Below are 16,196 nucleotides of genomic sequence, written 5' to 3'. Positions count from 1 at the left end.
AAAAAAAAAAAAAAAACCCGGCCCCCCCCTCTGTTTTTTTTTTTTTTTTTTTTTTTGCTGGTAACAATTATCCTCTGATAATGAGAACATCCTACATTTTCCATATTATGGATGAGTAGATTGAGGTTTAGAGAGTTTAAGTGCCCAAGACCACAAGACTAAGGACTCAGCCCTTAGTCCAAATGTGGACCTCAGATGTGGTCCTCCCTCCATTGCACAGTGTGACACATTTGGGACCCTCTGTCCTGCCTGACTGTTTGATCAGTCCTGTCCTCCATCTCTGAGCACAGGCCGTTTACTTCAAACCGTGGAAAATAGATCTGATTGTTGCCCCTATGTCCGACTGTCCCTCCAGGCTCAGACTATAGAACTATAGAAACATCTACTGGCACTCGGGCATCTACAGGAGTATGAGTTACAGACATTCTCCATCTGCCCTGTTCCTCCATTCCCAGGAATTTCAACATCTAGAAAATAAAAATAAAAAATAAAGAAAGTAGATTGAAAGTAGAATGTAGTAGTTGAGGAGTAGCAGCTGCACTTAGAGTCACTGAATAACGTGGCTGTAAGAAAAGGAAAGAGTCCCCACCCCAGCAGATGGGAGTTGCAAAAAAGAAACCCCCTCTAAACCCTCTTAGTTTATAGATTTTCTGAGACCTGACATCATCTCTAAAGAGTGCATTATAACAACCTAAATAGATTTTGAAGCAGAGTCATAATCACTTATAAAGAGATCAACTTAAAAAAATATATTCTATATAAATGGGCTAATAAGTTATAGAAGAAGAACCAAATAAAGTATAGGAACTCTGGTGCAGATCCAAAAACCAAATAGGTTATTTATTTATTTATAATAAATATTTTAATGATAATTTAAATAAATAAATAATAATTAAAATAAATGAATAAAAAACTGGAGAGTAGTTGCTTTTTAAAGGTATGATAATTTTAAGTACTAGACTCACAGAATATGAATAGACTCTACAACAAAGTGACTATAATAATTTCCTAGAATGTATTCAAATTATTTTAGCTTTCTTCAGCTGCCTACATTAAACATGAATGGGTTTTTCTATAAGTTGAATTCTACTATTGTGATGAAAAACAGTCTTTGGGGCGGGGTATTCTTTTTCTTACTTGAGAAAATAAAATTTTTAGGACTCAATCCTAAAATTAGGAATGAGAAAGGCAGTGAGATTTAAGGGAAAAAAACCCCACTTTTTAGTTTTAAAAAGAAGGTATTTTTAAAACTTAATATTATGCAATGTTAGTGAATTTCTAATGTCAATGAACGTCACTTTTAGGAGACTAAAAACGCCAAGCAGAAATTTATTTTTTCTGTTTTGATTTGCTATTCTAAAACTTTAAACCATTCAAATATAGCATATATTATCACAAAATATTATATAGTGTCTTGTATTTTTCTTTTGTAAAGAGCTTAACTATCAGTTTTTCTTTAAGAAGTAGAGAAAGGGAATAATTTACCATCTAGCATTCGGACAGTGTTTTTCACATATACAATATGTGGTGGTCATTAGTACTATTGCCAAATATTCCTGGTTTTTGCTCCTTCCTGGAATATTAAAAGATTGTACCTCCTGGCTTTCTTTTATTTGTATGGGGCCATCCAACCACTTCTGGCCAATGAATGGGTTGTGAGCAAAAGTCTCTACTTGAGACTCTCCAATCTTTTTTTTTTTTTTTTTTTTTCCGGCACTAGGGCCTCTCACTGCTGTGGCTTCTCCCACTGCGGGGCGCAGGCTCAGCGGCCATGGCTCACGGGTCCAGCCGCCCCGCGGCACGCGAGATCCTCCCAGACCGGGGCACGAACCCGCGTCCCCCGCATCGGCAGGCGGACTCCCAACCACTGCGCCACCAGCGAAGCCCGAGACTCTCCAATCTTGTCTTTGCCTTCTGGCATGAAGATCAGCAATGTGCAAGATGATATCTGCTCCATTGGTCTGGAACCCTGAGTGACCCTGATGAGCAAGCACTATTGCTGACCTGCAAAGGACATAAAACACTAGCAATAAATAAGTACTCAACATTTGAAGCCACTAAAATTCTGTGATTGTTACCACAGCATCACTTATCCTCATCTTACTTATGCACTGTATTTCCTATTTCACAGATAGAAAATCCACTGTATCTCTGTTAGTATCAGGAATCTGTAAAAATTAATAGAGTAGACAAGAATCAAAGCAAGAAAGGTCTGACAGGGACTTTCTCTCTTCATGAATGTAAACAGCACCCAAAATCTTCTGCAGATGCAGAGAATCCATTTAATTTGCAGCTGACAAAAGGGTTTCATACTGAAACATGCGTTTTTGTTATATCACTAATTATTAGTATTAGTGATGATAATAATAATAATAGCTACCTTGAATTGAGTGTGAATATATCCTAGGTGTTTATTTATATTATCTCATTTAATTTCATTCAATCCTAAGAGGTAGCTATTTTTCAAACTGAGATCTTTCTATCTTCAGTGTTCTTTCCATTATGGCAGTGATGTTGTATGGTTCACAGAGTCCTTTCATCAAAAAATATTTCATCTTTGCAGCAACTATCATGTTGATATTCTCCCATCTTACAAATGAGGAAATAAGACTTCACAGAACTTTTTTGATCTGTGCAAGGTCGTACAGTAGTAAAAGAACCAGGTCTTTGGAATACAAATCCCATGTGGTTCTTTGTTACACTTTGCAGAGCAATAACTATAATGCAAAGAGATAGTTAGACATAATATATTTTCACCTTTCCTTAATGCTTTTCTTCAGGTTTCTGGTTTACAAAGGTGCTTTTAACTTTGGAGGATTAATAGCCTAAACCTGGAATGCTTTACACCCTAGGTGATAAATAGTTTGCACTTTAGTCAAGCCAGTTAAAAATTAAAACATGAATCAATTAGAAGTCATTGTTTCCAGGTTTATAAAGTGTTCTGCAGAAGGCAGTCTGGTGAGAGTTCTGAATGGATTGTCATGTGTTTGATTAAATGGTCCAATGAAAGTCCCCTGAAGCTTGTAGAAAAGAACCTTTATTTTCAAACAAACAAACTCAATTGCATTTAGCCTGTCTGGGCAAGAGCCCCTTTTAAAGTCTTGGCTGTGAGAAAAGGAGCCAGGGGTCAAGCACTCTTCCTGTCAAACTGGAAAGGTCCATTCAACTTTCTTTGTATCCCATCAACTTTCTATTTGTCCACAATAAAAAAATTAATGGTTTTCCATCGGACAGTCTTCCAAGAGAACTGAAAAGCACTTATTCTCTCTCTCCTCAAAAATTAATTGGCATAACATTATAGATCATTAACTTTTTTCCATAATCACAACATTGAACGTTTTTATTTTACTGTTTTTCTTTTTAGTCTTTAAATATAGATGTGGAATGTGTATATTATGAATACATAGATATATTATTTTTCAAATAATTTGTATACCAAAGCTATTACACTGTTGGTAACGTGCTTTAGAAGAACTCCCAAACCTAACAGTATATTCTGAACATCTTTCTATGTCATTAACCATTTATCTACATATGATTTTTAACACACATATGCTATTACACTGTATGGATCCACCATAATTTATTACACCAATCCCTATCTTTAGATATTTAGATTAGTTCCAACTTTTTACAGTTGTGGATAAATAATGCTGAGATAAACATCTTTGTATGTGACTTTCTGTCCATATCTCTGCATGTTTGCAGTTGTAGCATTCTTAATCCCATTTAAAGGATGGGGATTATCATAATAATAGTACTCGAGGCTAACATTCATCGAGCATATTGTAAACAGGTAAGTACTTCAAACTAGTTTCCCTGTCTCCAAATTCCGTTTTGTACTTTTGCTCAGTAGTACTTATTTTATCTACTGTTAGGAATCTGGGTTGCCGGCTTTGCCACTTGCTATTGGGTGATCTTAGGTAAGTCACTACAGCTCTTTGAGCCTCAGTTTCATCACCTATAAACTGGTGACAATAATACCTAATTCACTGGCTTATTGTAAAGATTAAATGAGACAGTACAAGCAAAGAGCACAATGTTTGGCACACAGAAAGAACTCAGTAAATATTAGCTACTCTTCTTGGTCTATCCATGGAGCTAATCAGGAATTAGCATTGCTCATACTCACACAGCTTGTCTTGATAGCCTCTCTCTTTTTAATCATAATTTTGTAATGCTTAAAAAAACTCCATATCTGCAGTTACAGCTCTATTAACATTCTTGCTAGTTGTGTCTCCCCCCACCCCCTTCCCCCCGGCCACTGCTCACCCCCAATTAGTCTTGCCAAAGTTTTTCCTATTTCTTTGACTTTTCAAAGAATCATCTTATTTGTCAATTTCAGACTTGTTTTGAACTCCCTGTTACATTAATTTCTGCCTTTATATTTCAGAACTGTATTTGAACTTGTTAATCATAACAGAATTTACATCCATTTGAAAAATAGAGTTATATATGGGAGTGATTATGTATTTGATCTATAATGCTTGGTACACATAAGGGCCAGGACATCTGGAAGGGATCCTGCTCTAATCTTTATATCCTTCTATTTTCTTTGGATTTATTTTGTTTCCTTTTTCAGGTTTCCTGAATTGAGAGCTTGGTTCATTTTTTTTTTACATTTTTGTGTTTTCTGTTAAATGCATTTAAAGCAGTAAGTTGTTCTCTAAAAGCTGCTTTGACCATATCCCACAGTTGCAAAGCTGCATATATACGAAAGCAACTTTTCTATGTTTCTGTGTTTTCTATATGGAAGAGTTTTATTGATAGTTTCCTTCTGTTGTCATTTACTACCATCATTTGGCATTCTTTGGTTATTTACTATGTGGTAGGCCTAGGGGAGTAAAAGTAATACTAAATTGCACACACTGAAAACAAAAATCAGATGAATTCTGGGTGCTGAAAAGATTTTCATCATGATTTTTCTCTCTCTCCTCTGGCCTACAATTTTAGCTTGTCTACCTACACTTAGCATAGATTTGGAGAAGAGGGAACAAGGGAAAGGGGATAAAAATTCATATTCAACTGTAGGTTAATACAGTTTGCAATGGCCATGGTTACCTGGGTTTATTTAATTCCAATTGATAATAAGACAGTTGATAATAAGAGTTTTGGAAAGCCCTACCAAAAAATCTATTATCTAGACTAAATGTTCTTAATCTGGGTCTGTAATAATATATATGCAAAAAATAAATGTATTTTTCACTAAGCCCTACCTAGTTGAAAATTAGCATTTCTTTCATTATGAAGGTAGTCAGCAAACCACAGTAATATTAGCAACCAGTGACTTTGCCCCCAATAGAACTCATACATATTTTCTACCACATTAAAGTTGGTGCAGATATCTCAAAATATTGTTTATGTGCATCATTACTGCAAAATTACTGTAGGTATTGATCTTGTAATTTAATGCATTAATAAAGAAGCAAGTATATAACTATTAGTTATCTATGGCTGTATAATAAATTAACTGTCCCCCCAAATGCGTGGTTTAAAAAATAAATACGTATTATTTCACAGTGTCTGGGGGCCAGGAATCTGGCAAGGCTTAGCTGGGTCTGTTGGCTCAGGGTCCTTCACCAGGCTCAGTCAAGGTGTCAGCTGGAGCTGCAGTCATCTTGAGGTTCCACTGGGACGGAGTCTGCTTCCAGGCACAGTGGTTGTGGGCAGGATTCAGTTCCTCATGGGTTGTTGGACTGGGTGCCTCAATTCCTCAGTGGCGGTTGACTGGAGACCTTGCTCTGTTCTGTACCACGTGGGCCTCTCTATAAGACAGGGCACAGCCTGACAGCTGGCTTTCATCAGAGTAAGTAAGAAGTGGAGCAAGAGAAGATGAACTAGATGGAAGCCAGAGTCTTTTGTAACCTAATCATGGAAGTAACACCCCATCATTTTTGCCAGATTCTCTTTTTCAAAACCAAGTCACAGGAACTTCCCTGGTGGTCCAGTGGTGAACACTTTGCCTTCCAATGCAGGGGATGCAGGTTCGATCCCTGGTCGGGCAGCTAAGATCCCACTTGCCTCGCAGCCAAAAAACTAAAACATAAAACAGAAGCAATATTGTAACAAATTCAATAAAGACAAATGGTCCACATCAAAAAAACTTAACAAACCAAAAAAACCCAAACCAAGTCACTAGGTTCAGCCCACACTCAAGAGGAGGGGATTGCACAAGACAGAAATACCAGAACGTGAGGATTATTGGGAATCATCTTAGAAGCTGCCTACTACAGAACTATATCAAAACCTCATTTTTTTACTATTTTAATAATTGTATATTAATATAATCAATTTCCTTTATAGCCCTAGGTAGTTTATTTTATGCCTTTAAAAACACTGTTCTGAAAAAGGGTCCATAGATTTCACCAAACTTCCAAAAGAGCAGTTGGATCTAATTTGATTCAGTTCAGGTGACTTCAACAACCAGGGGCAATTTATTTGGAATGGCCTCAATTAAGAAACTAAAAGTCGAAGCTTTAGCCTGCCTCATGTTATCCTAGTCTGACACCCTAGACAAGTCCCTATTACTCTAGCTCCATGAAAATAGCACGGCGCATTTGAAAACATAAATTTGCTATATAATACTCCATAAACTGTTCTTAATCCTACCCACTTGAAGTACTATGTGCGTGGTGGAGGGAGAGAGTTGTACAGGCCTCTGTCGAGCATGTTTGATCACAATTAAACCTCATGCTCGCATATGGCAATTGTCATTTGAGCCTCAAAATGACCGTATGATATAGAATGAACTGATTTCCCCAAGAATACACTAATTACCAGACTACATAGTGCTTTTTCTGCTATCAAGCTATGCATGAAAAAGCACAGTGGAAAAAAAAAATAGAAGTGATGTTCAGATTCTTCCCTAAGTCTTTCGTACATGTCACCTGCTCTTGGTGAAACTTAATGATTGGCATCTCTGAATTATATTTTCTGCAAGCACAGTACTAGCTTTGTATACTGTCTTAACAGACTACAAGTAAATGGTATTTAATAAAATCTCCACTATTCAGATAGAAGATAATTTGTCAACAATAATTGGGAACTATTCTCTTGTTTGGCTTGCCCAATATAAACTCAAACGCATCATTTTCCCAAAGCCATCCTTTCTGAGTCATGCTACAGGCAGGTGATTTTCCTCTTAGTTCTCTGATCCTAAATAAGCAGCCCAGTATTGTCAGTTATTTTAGATTTTCCAAGATAACCCAAGCAAGTTTTTCATGAATACCGTGGAGTTATTTTGGTAGCTTTTCCAAATGTGGATCTCTCTCTAGTCTCTACAGTTGAGTCATGATGAAGAGGAAAAGGATCAAGGAAGCTGGGTGGCTTCTAGTTGCCACAGCTACTACCTAGGCAACTAGGTCAGTCAGTCCATTTTTGTTGATCACATTTTCCTACTCTGCTCTACAGTTATGTTCCAAAAAAATAATTGAAATGATCTCTAAGCCCCTTTTCTCCTCTAACATTCACATTGCATTGTGAAGCATCAAGAAAAACTCTGGCGACATTTAGGACACGTGACTAATGTGGCAACACACTGGGCCACTCTCAAGAGTGGCCTGAACTAGCTTTGAGCAGAGAAGAGGGAAGTGAGGTGAGGCTGATGAAGGAGGGAAACGGTGACTCCCCAAACAACCCCTCCAGGGTCAGTCACGAATTCACTAGGTGCAGGTGGGAGGGGCGGTAGGGGGGCTGGCTGCGTTGACGACAGAAGGCTACTTCCGGCTGTGGTGCGTATGACGTCAGGACCGAGCCAGACCGGCCCAGCCACCTAGAAGCGGAGCAGGGAGGCCTCGCGAGAGTTCAGGGAGGCCGCTCCGAGATTCCGGCGCGGCGGCGGGTCCCACCTCTCGGGGGCGGGGCGAGGGCGGAGCGGGCAGAAAGGAGCGGACTGGCGGCGGGTCGGTTGCGGCCCGTGCGGAGGCTGAGCCGGCCGCTGGAGCGACCGGAGGCAGGTGAGTGCGCGGATGCGGCGCTCCGCGGCGGAGGGGGCTGGGGCGCTCGGCTCGCCGCGCCGGCCCCAACTCTGAGAGCGGGAGCGGTAGACGATCTTAGGTGTCTTTGGCTGTCCAGGGAAAGCCGGGCTAATTTCGGGGCTGGAAATGTCTCCGGTGAAGCTCCGGCGACGGCCTTGGCCCTCTTGTTTCCCGGGGTGGTACTGGCACCGGGTGCCCGGAGAGGTGGCCTCGAGCCCCGGGAGGCATCTTTGTCCTTCCCTGCTCCTTTCGCCTTCCACTCCTCGGCCCCCAAGCACCACGCTCCCGGTCCCTGCCTGGGCTTCATAAACAATAACAAATGTCGCGGATCCTGTCCAGTATCCCCCGCTCTCCCTTCCCTTGCCCTCAGCCGATGCCACCGAGGGGAAGGATTCTGGGCATGGCTCTTAGATTGTGGGGGCTGTTTGTGTACCATTCCTAAAAACTGATGCGTCAGATTGCTAAACATTTCTCAGATAGACACAGTAAAGCTGCCCAGCTCCCAGAAGACACGGAGTGTTCAAAACCGGTCTCAAAATCCGTCCCTACCACTGGAACCCTAGACCCTTCTTTTCAACATCATTTTCTCCCACTCCCTTTTTTCACATTTACTATCGGGGGCAAATGAGTGGTTGTTTGGTATGGGAATAGGGAAGGTTGTGCCCGATTGAGGAGGAGACGTTTCACCTTTAAAAAGTTGTCAGGTTGATAGCAAAAGAACAAACTTTATTTTCAAAACCAGTGGACTGACTCCCGTTTACTGATACTTTTGTTTCGTGGGACCGCTTTTCAGACTGTAAATTTGGAGGAAAGACATAAAAAAAAAAAAAAAAAATGGGGAGGGGGGCTGGGAGAGCTGGTGGTGCTGAGAGTAGTGGCTTCTCCAAAAAGTGTGATGCTGTTGTTACTCACTTGATAAAATGCAAAACCAACGCTCCTGTCTATTTCATGCAACTTGTGATAAGTTTTGATAGAAGCCGATTGCTCGGAGAAGGTGGCCTGAGTATTAGCTTTATTACTACTAGAGTCTGAGGAAACAACTTACAAGTGTTTTAATTATGCCTCCTAGCTGTAAGAAGGGAGTGAGACTTAGTCTTTTGGGGGGTGTGAGTGGGTTGGGGGCTTAAACTTGTCAGGTCTCCCTACTTAAAGGCAGGGTTTATTGTGGTTTAAGCCCAGTTTTACTTACTGAGGGCAGGTTTTTGAAAGTTCTTTGTCTCAATCATAAATGTATATAAGATACTGGAAACCTCTTTGTGTTTGTGTAGCCTTTCTTTGTATGCCTCAGGATATATAAAACAATTAAGTTTATTATACTCTCTACCCAGTAGCTGAGAGGTATTGTATGTGAATTGGCCATTCTTGTGACTATTTGAGGGGAGAGAAATTAGTCCAAAATAGGATGTTAAATTATGATGACATTTGTTCATTGCATAGGTACATCAAAGTACCTTTATGTAAAAAAGTCCTAATCTCAAAGGAGGTACAATGGATAAAAATTTTTTTTTTTGGTTTGATCTTTGGTTTGGTTTTAGCTTTGTGGTGTTCTCCTTGTTAAGATGGCTGATAACATTCCCCATTTGGTTGGGTTATGTTTAGAATGAGAAACAAATTGGGTGTAGTTTGTGTAATCCTTTGAAAGGCCGTGCCACTGGGGAATGAAAAAATTAGACTTAGAAAAACCACATTAAATGAGTGCAATTCTTCTTTAGCCTTTTGTTTTTGAGTTTGTTTTAAAATAAATCAAAGAGTAGAGGCCAGGAATATTTGTGCAACTAAGAAGGTGTCCTCAGCAGTTTTTATGCCAGAAAAAAATTAATTTCAATAGGTAAGACTCTATAAAAACAAAGGAAGAATTGTACTTTGTAGAAAGCGGTAACAAAGCAAGGGACTCAATTCAGCCATTTGTTTTCAGAAAAGTTCTGTCCTCTCAAAGTAAGGGCAACATCATTATGTTAGCGAAGTAGGATAACACTTTAGAAAGTGTTTTCCCAGTGATCTGGGATAAGTTGGAAGCTTTTTTGTATGTGTGTGGCACTTTTTTGTGAGAGAAAAGAGGGCACAAATCAAAGCCAGAAAGATTGGTATCTCAAAGTAATGTTAAAATCAGCAGATGGTCAAGTTACGATTAAGTAGACTTGACATATGCAGAAATTATGCTACTGTATTTTTATATTAAAAGCACCATAGACTTTTTGAATGAAAAAATGAGAATAAGCTTTTAAAGCATAAGAAATTTTTAAAAATTAATTTAAAAAGATAACCTTGGTCATTAGTTATAAAAATATTAAGTGAATCCTCCTTTCCCTCCACTCCAACCCCTCAAATGTTTGTTTAAGTCTTATAACATTTAGCAAGGTATGCCCAGTACTTAAGTGTGCTGATTACATAAAGCTCCTTTCTCCAGGTAAAGGTTTGCTAATTGACAGGATATTGTTGTTCAGAACTTTTAGAGAGAGGAAACTGAAGGGCAACAATGAACAGTATTTGCTGTCCTGTACACTTAGATGAACTGTGGTCTCTGTCTCCAACCTCATGGGAGGGAAATATACCCAATAACTATAGTACACAATGCATTTTGTGGAGAAGCCAAGGAGGGAGGGGTTAAATTCTACTAGACCAATTAAGGAAGGCTTTCAGTAGAGAAAGGCATTTGTGTAGATGATTTGGATGAGCTAGTCATATGATAAGTCATCATAAGCAAACACTTTATATAATGCTGCTTGCCTCTAAACCCTTACAGTACTAATCTACCTGGGTTTAATCCTTACAGCAACTGTATGGAGTAGGTGTTTTTATTCCCATTTTGCAGACAGGGTAACTGAGGTACCTAGAAAATGGTAAAACAAGGATTCCAACCCAGGCATTCTGGCTTATACTTGCATCCCTGTGCTTAACCACTCCCCTTATTTTATCTCCCGCTTTTGTTTTTCTTGTTTGTTTGTTTTTTTGTTTTTTTTGCGGTACACGGGCCTCTCACTGTTGTGGCTTCTCCCGTCTCGGAGCACAGGCTCCAGACGTGCAGGCTCAGCGGCCATGGCTCACAGGCCCAGCTGCTCCGCGGCACGTGGGATCCTCCTGGAGCGGGGCACGAACCCTTGTCCCCTGCATCAGCAGGCGGACTCCCAACCACTGCGCCACCAGGGAAGCCCTATCTCCCGCTTTTGATGGCTTTTCTCAGGTCTGTAGTTTCAAAGACTTGATTTGGAAAAATACATTCCTCTGGCACTTAAATTTAGGGATTTGTTTTCTAGAAAGAGCTCCAAGATAGCAAAAACCCAGGTAAATAACTTATTTTTGGCATGTTAGATATTTAATCTCTTTTTGGAAGTTGCTCTTGGTGCAGATTAAATGTAATCATTGAGTAGGACTTTTGATAAATTTGACTTATTACCTAGAAGCAATACCCATAAGGATTTATAAGTGAGAAGTTATAACTATATTAGCTCCTTTGCCTAGTGGAATGTTTGAATCATTGTATATTTGGCTTGTGATTTTTAAACCACTTGGCACTGGGTATTTTTTGGATTGAATTGTGAAGTTGGAATTTAGTTAATGATTGACTGTCATTCTCAGCCCTTTCAGTTTTTATTTCCACAAACAGCTAAATTTATAATGCCTGAATCAGTGTTTTGAATAGAGTGTTGTACATGCTTAAAATGAGAGAAGTTCAATCACTGATACTTTATGTTAGGGCAACTTTGAAAGCTCTCTGGGATTGTGAAATAAAAGGTGCTATAGAATTGTACTGGGCCCAGTATAGGCCTACACAGTAAATGCTTCTTTTTTGAATGAATGGTCCAACTGATCTTATTTATGAAGTTTCAGGAATGGTTCGTATTTGTTATTGGTTATCTAGGTATTGAAATCACAGTAAACTCAATTGGATTTAAATGTTAGGGAAAAAAAGTATGTCTAGGCAGTGGTAGGGGTACTTACCTGTCCTTACCTGTCTAGCAAGATGGAGACCTTTGTCAGTGCACTGATCGACCATACTCATAGTTTTAAGTAGAGCTCCAGAGGCACAGTCTCTGTGAATGAATATAAGTGTTCTCTCCTTGTGTGAGTGTGGTAGATTCTAGAAAACCCTGATGACTGTAAAACCTAATGGGAAAAGTGGCAGAACAATAACCAGGATTTAACGCCCATGTATTTATATTATTACAATAAGACAAAAATGGCAAAACAAATTTTTCCCACACAGCTTGAATTAGCAGTGCTGGCATATTATTTCCATTTACCACCCCCTGATTAATAAAATTTTCAGGATCTTCAGCCCATAATTTGAGGGAGATGCTTTTAAGTCCACTATGCTTTGTTGTAAAAAGTTCCACATTCCTTTAAGTACGGGTTTTGTTTTGAAAGGTTATTCTCAGTAAAAGGGAGTGTGAGTTGGGCAAACTCAAAGAGAAATCAGATACATACTCTCACCTCCTTGCTGATAGAAATTTTGGGGGCATCTTTTCCCATCATAGGCTAGTTTTTTTTTGTTTTTTGTTTTGGTACGCGGACCTCTCACTGTTGTGGCCTCTCCCGTTGCAGAGCACAGGCTCTGGATGCACAGGCTCAGCGGCCATGGCTCACGGGCCCAGCCGCTCCGCGGCATGTGGGATCTTCCCGGACCGGGGCACGAACCCGTGTCCCCTGCATCGGCAGGCGGACTCTCAACTACTGCGCCACCAGGGAAGCCCCATAGGCTAGTTTTGTCTGCATTGAAAGTCCACTGAGACAGGTAGCGTCCCTGAGACCTTAGCAGGTACAGGTCAGATAGTGAGCCGACCATTCAGGTTGATGTTGTGTAAATTCAGAAAGGCCTCGAACTTTGGCAATTTGTCTGTGGCTTACGATAGTAGTACTTGTACTGTGCTCAACTTTTAAATTCTTAAACAAGCTCCTTGTCTTCCCCTGAATTAACACCAGACCAGCTGACAACCCAAATTGGTGCTGATTCTCTTGGCACACATATGGAAGGTTTCCTGTCTTCCTTGTCTTTTGCTGATTCTTATTGATTCCACGGGTGTGTAAGTCACTGAGCCCATGTGCAAAGGCAGCATCCATTGCTCTTTCACCTTTTACAGTTATTTGCTATCTCTACATCAGCCTCAGGAGGGGATTCTATTCCTCTTCTTCCTAATTTTGGGGCACTTTTACTGCTTTTGCAATTACCAAATATGATGGAGTTAATAATGGTTAACACCTCAAAATCAACCGCAGATACAACCACTTCCCCAGAATAAAGAACAAGATGGCAGAAACTTAAATGACTCTGCACGATGCTAATACCATCTATTTTGGGCAAGCAGAGTTGCTGTGTCTTTGCTATGGAGCTTCGCTTTCATTCTGTCTATGAATATTTAGAAAATCGAAAGTTCGGAATCAGAGACGCCTCTGTACACATCAATAAGCACCTCTGATTTTTCTTGGTCTTGTTCTTCTGTACAGTCATCGCTCTTCAGCTTTTATGACTCGGAGATTTTGGCTACGCTTCTCTAGATCCTTCTGCCGTCCTGGAGGCACAGGAAGTAATTTGTGCATTTAATATGAAAAATGCTCTGTGTAATCTGTATTTCTCACACACTGTCTCCTAACAGTGGTATGTAGACTTAGCTCTCTGTATATCATCTTCCCCACTGACATGTTCTTGGCTCCTTTTTCTTTCTGAATGTCACCAGTTAGGGTGCAGGTCTAGTAATAATTTTTTTTTTTTTTTGGTACGCGGGCCTCTCACTGCTGTGGCCTCTCCCGTTGTGGAGCACAGGCTCCGGACACGCAGGCTCAGCGGCCACGGCTCACGGGCCCAGCTGCTCCTCAGCATGTGGGATCTTCCTGGACCAGGGCACGAACCCGTGTCCCCTGCATCGGCAGGCGGACTCTCCACCACTGCGCCACCAGGGAAGCCCCTAGTAATAATTTTATCAACAACAGTAATCATTTACTTAACACTTACTATGCACCAGATATAGTGCTAAATACTCTATATAAATATTATCCCATTTAATCCCCACAGCAACCCTCTGAGTTATTACCTCTACTACTTACAAACAAGGAAACTGAAGCCTAGTGGGGTGAAGGGACCAGGGCCTCATGAGTAGATGAGTAGATAGTTAAGTGGCAGAGTTAGAAACTGATTCCTAAGAGCCAGGATTGCTTTCTCTTATATTGCTTTATTTTATTACAAAAACTTCTCCTTTGCTATTTAATTTACCTCCTTCTTCTAGTCCCACCTGAATTTTCTTTCTTCCCTGTCCTCCCTCCTTCTTTAGGAGTTATTTACATTTTTGATGTAGAGCATAAATTCTCTTGCGAAAAGTATACAGAAATATTTCAGCTCTCTTCTGATTTCCTATAGAGGGGGATTTACTCTTGGAGAGAGCTTATTGTAAGAATAATACTAGTAACACCTTACATTTGTGTTGTTCTTTAGAGTTTTATAAAGCATTTTTATACATTTTCTCGCTTAATCCTCAAAGCAAACTTAAATTCGGGTCTTTAGATTAAAAGCTGCTACAGGTAGTTTGCTAAGGCTTCTATAAAGTTAGTTGATGAGACAGTTCTTGCCTTAAGCAGTTTTAATGTTGAAATAAATGATACGATCAAATGTTCTGACTTCATTCAAGCCAAATGGGAGCAGATATATATCATTGTAGCCCAGCGTTTTCTTAAAAGGTCTTATAGTTTTGAGCTTTGAACTTCTTTTTTGGTCAAAATTGAGAAGTTGGAGCTTTAGTTCTGCATTTTAAATCATAAAATGTTTTAAGTTCTCAATTCTTGTGATTCAGGTGAATGATAGTTAAATTGCTGTCTACCTCATCCTGCACACAACTGTTGGATTTAACTAGAACAATTATGATGAAGGAATGGGGTGGAGGGAGGACAGATACTTTTTCAAAAGTGAAATTAGGACTTCCCTGGTGGCACAGTGGTGGTTAAGAATCCGCCTGCCAATGCAGGGCACAGGGGTTCGAGCCCTGGTCCGGGAAGATCCCACATGCTGTGGAGCAACTAAGCCCGTGTGCCACAACTACTGAGCCTGCGCTCTAGAGCCCGCAAGCCACAGCTCCTGGAGCCCACAAGCTGCAGCTACTGAGGCCCGTGTGCCTAGAGCCTGTGCTCCGCAACAAGAGAAGCCACTGCAAAGAGAAGCCACCGCAATGAGGCCCGCGCACCGCAACGAAGCGTAGACCCCGCTCACCGCAACTAGAGAAAGCCCACGTGCAGCAACGAAACCCAAGGCAGCCAAAAAATACAATACAATACAATACAATACAGTACAATACAGTACAATACAATACAGTACAATACAATACAATAAAATGTTAGCTTAAAAAAAAAGTGAAATTAAAGAATTGGGGATCCTAACAAGGGCTTGATGGGGTATCTTACAGTAGCACTGTTTTAGGAAATTGGTTATAAATTTTAAAGAATGGATAAGCTGCAAGTATTCACCTCTGGAAAGTTGTGTTATTTGAGAGATCAGAGAGCTTATGTAATGAACCATTTTTGAAATATTATCTTGTGCCAGTATCTTGTTTTATTAAATTTAGTTTTTATTGAGTTGTGGACATTTTTACTTAGCTGAGCATTTGTCCATTGACTTGCCCCCATTATGGAAATACCACACCATGTTTGTCCTTCTTAATTTTTCTGTATTTGTCAGCAGGGGCTAATTGTCTGGTTTTGAAGACTAGGGAGTTGCCTTTTGTTGTCTTTTTACAATAGAGATCCATTTCATTTGGACACATCTTTCAAATCTGGTTGAGAATATTCTCCATATGTCCACTATTACCTCGCCAAACAGAATAGACTTTCTATTTTTGTGGCTAGAGTGGAAAAATTTCAGTCTTGAATTGTATGTATTTGACCCACTGATAGTCTTAATACTGGCAAATCCTAAATTAATCACAGACTCAATATTTTAGTGAGGTTAATCATCACACTTCAACATTTATCAGCTATTTTCTGGGCACTGTATTAGGTACCATGGCAAAATAGAGACAAGTAAAATGTATTGCCCTTCTATTTAGAAAGCTTCAATCCAGTAAGAGACAAAATGTATGGGTACAAATAACTGTAATTCAAGCAGAAAGTGATAAGCAAGTAACAGGGCCCTGTGGGAGCAGAGGAAGGAGAGATTGCTTCTGGCTGGAGAGATTAGGAAGGCTTCTTATATAAAGTGAAATAGGAATTGACCATTTATGAGTGAAGGACATGCTAGGCAGA

General features: G+C 40.0%; 1 protein-coding gene across 1 annotated transcript in view; it reads left to right on the top strand.

Moving 5' to 3' along the window:
- The first annotated feature begins 7,879 nt into the window (after positions 1 to 7,879).
- STK38L (serine/threonine kinase 38 like) overlaps positions 7,880 to 16,196 on the top strand; it is an 82,408-nt gene continuing 74,091 nt past the window's right edge. The window contains exon 1 of the mRNA XM_027129382.1: positions 7,880 to 7,955. The gene's annotated coding sequence lies outside the window, so the exon portion shown is untranslated. The remainder of the gene's footprint in view (positions 7,956 to 16,196) is intronic.

This window comes from Aethalodelphis obliquidens, unplaced genomic scaffold (genome assembly GCF_003676395.1).
Source record: "Aethalodelphis obliquidens isolate GAN/ISIS:26980383/991018 unplaced genomic scaffold, ASM367639v1 scaffold36, whole genome shotgun sequence".
Taxonomy (NCBI): Eukaryota; Metazoa; Chordata; class Mammalia; order Artiodactyla; family Delphinidae; genus Aethalodelphis; species Aethalodelphis obliquidens.
The sequence above is the reverse complement of the archived record's forward strand: the minus strand, read 5'-3'. Positions and strand labels throughout refer to the sequence as shown.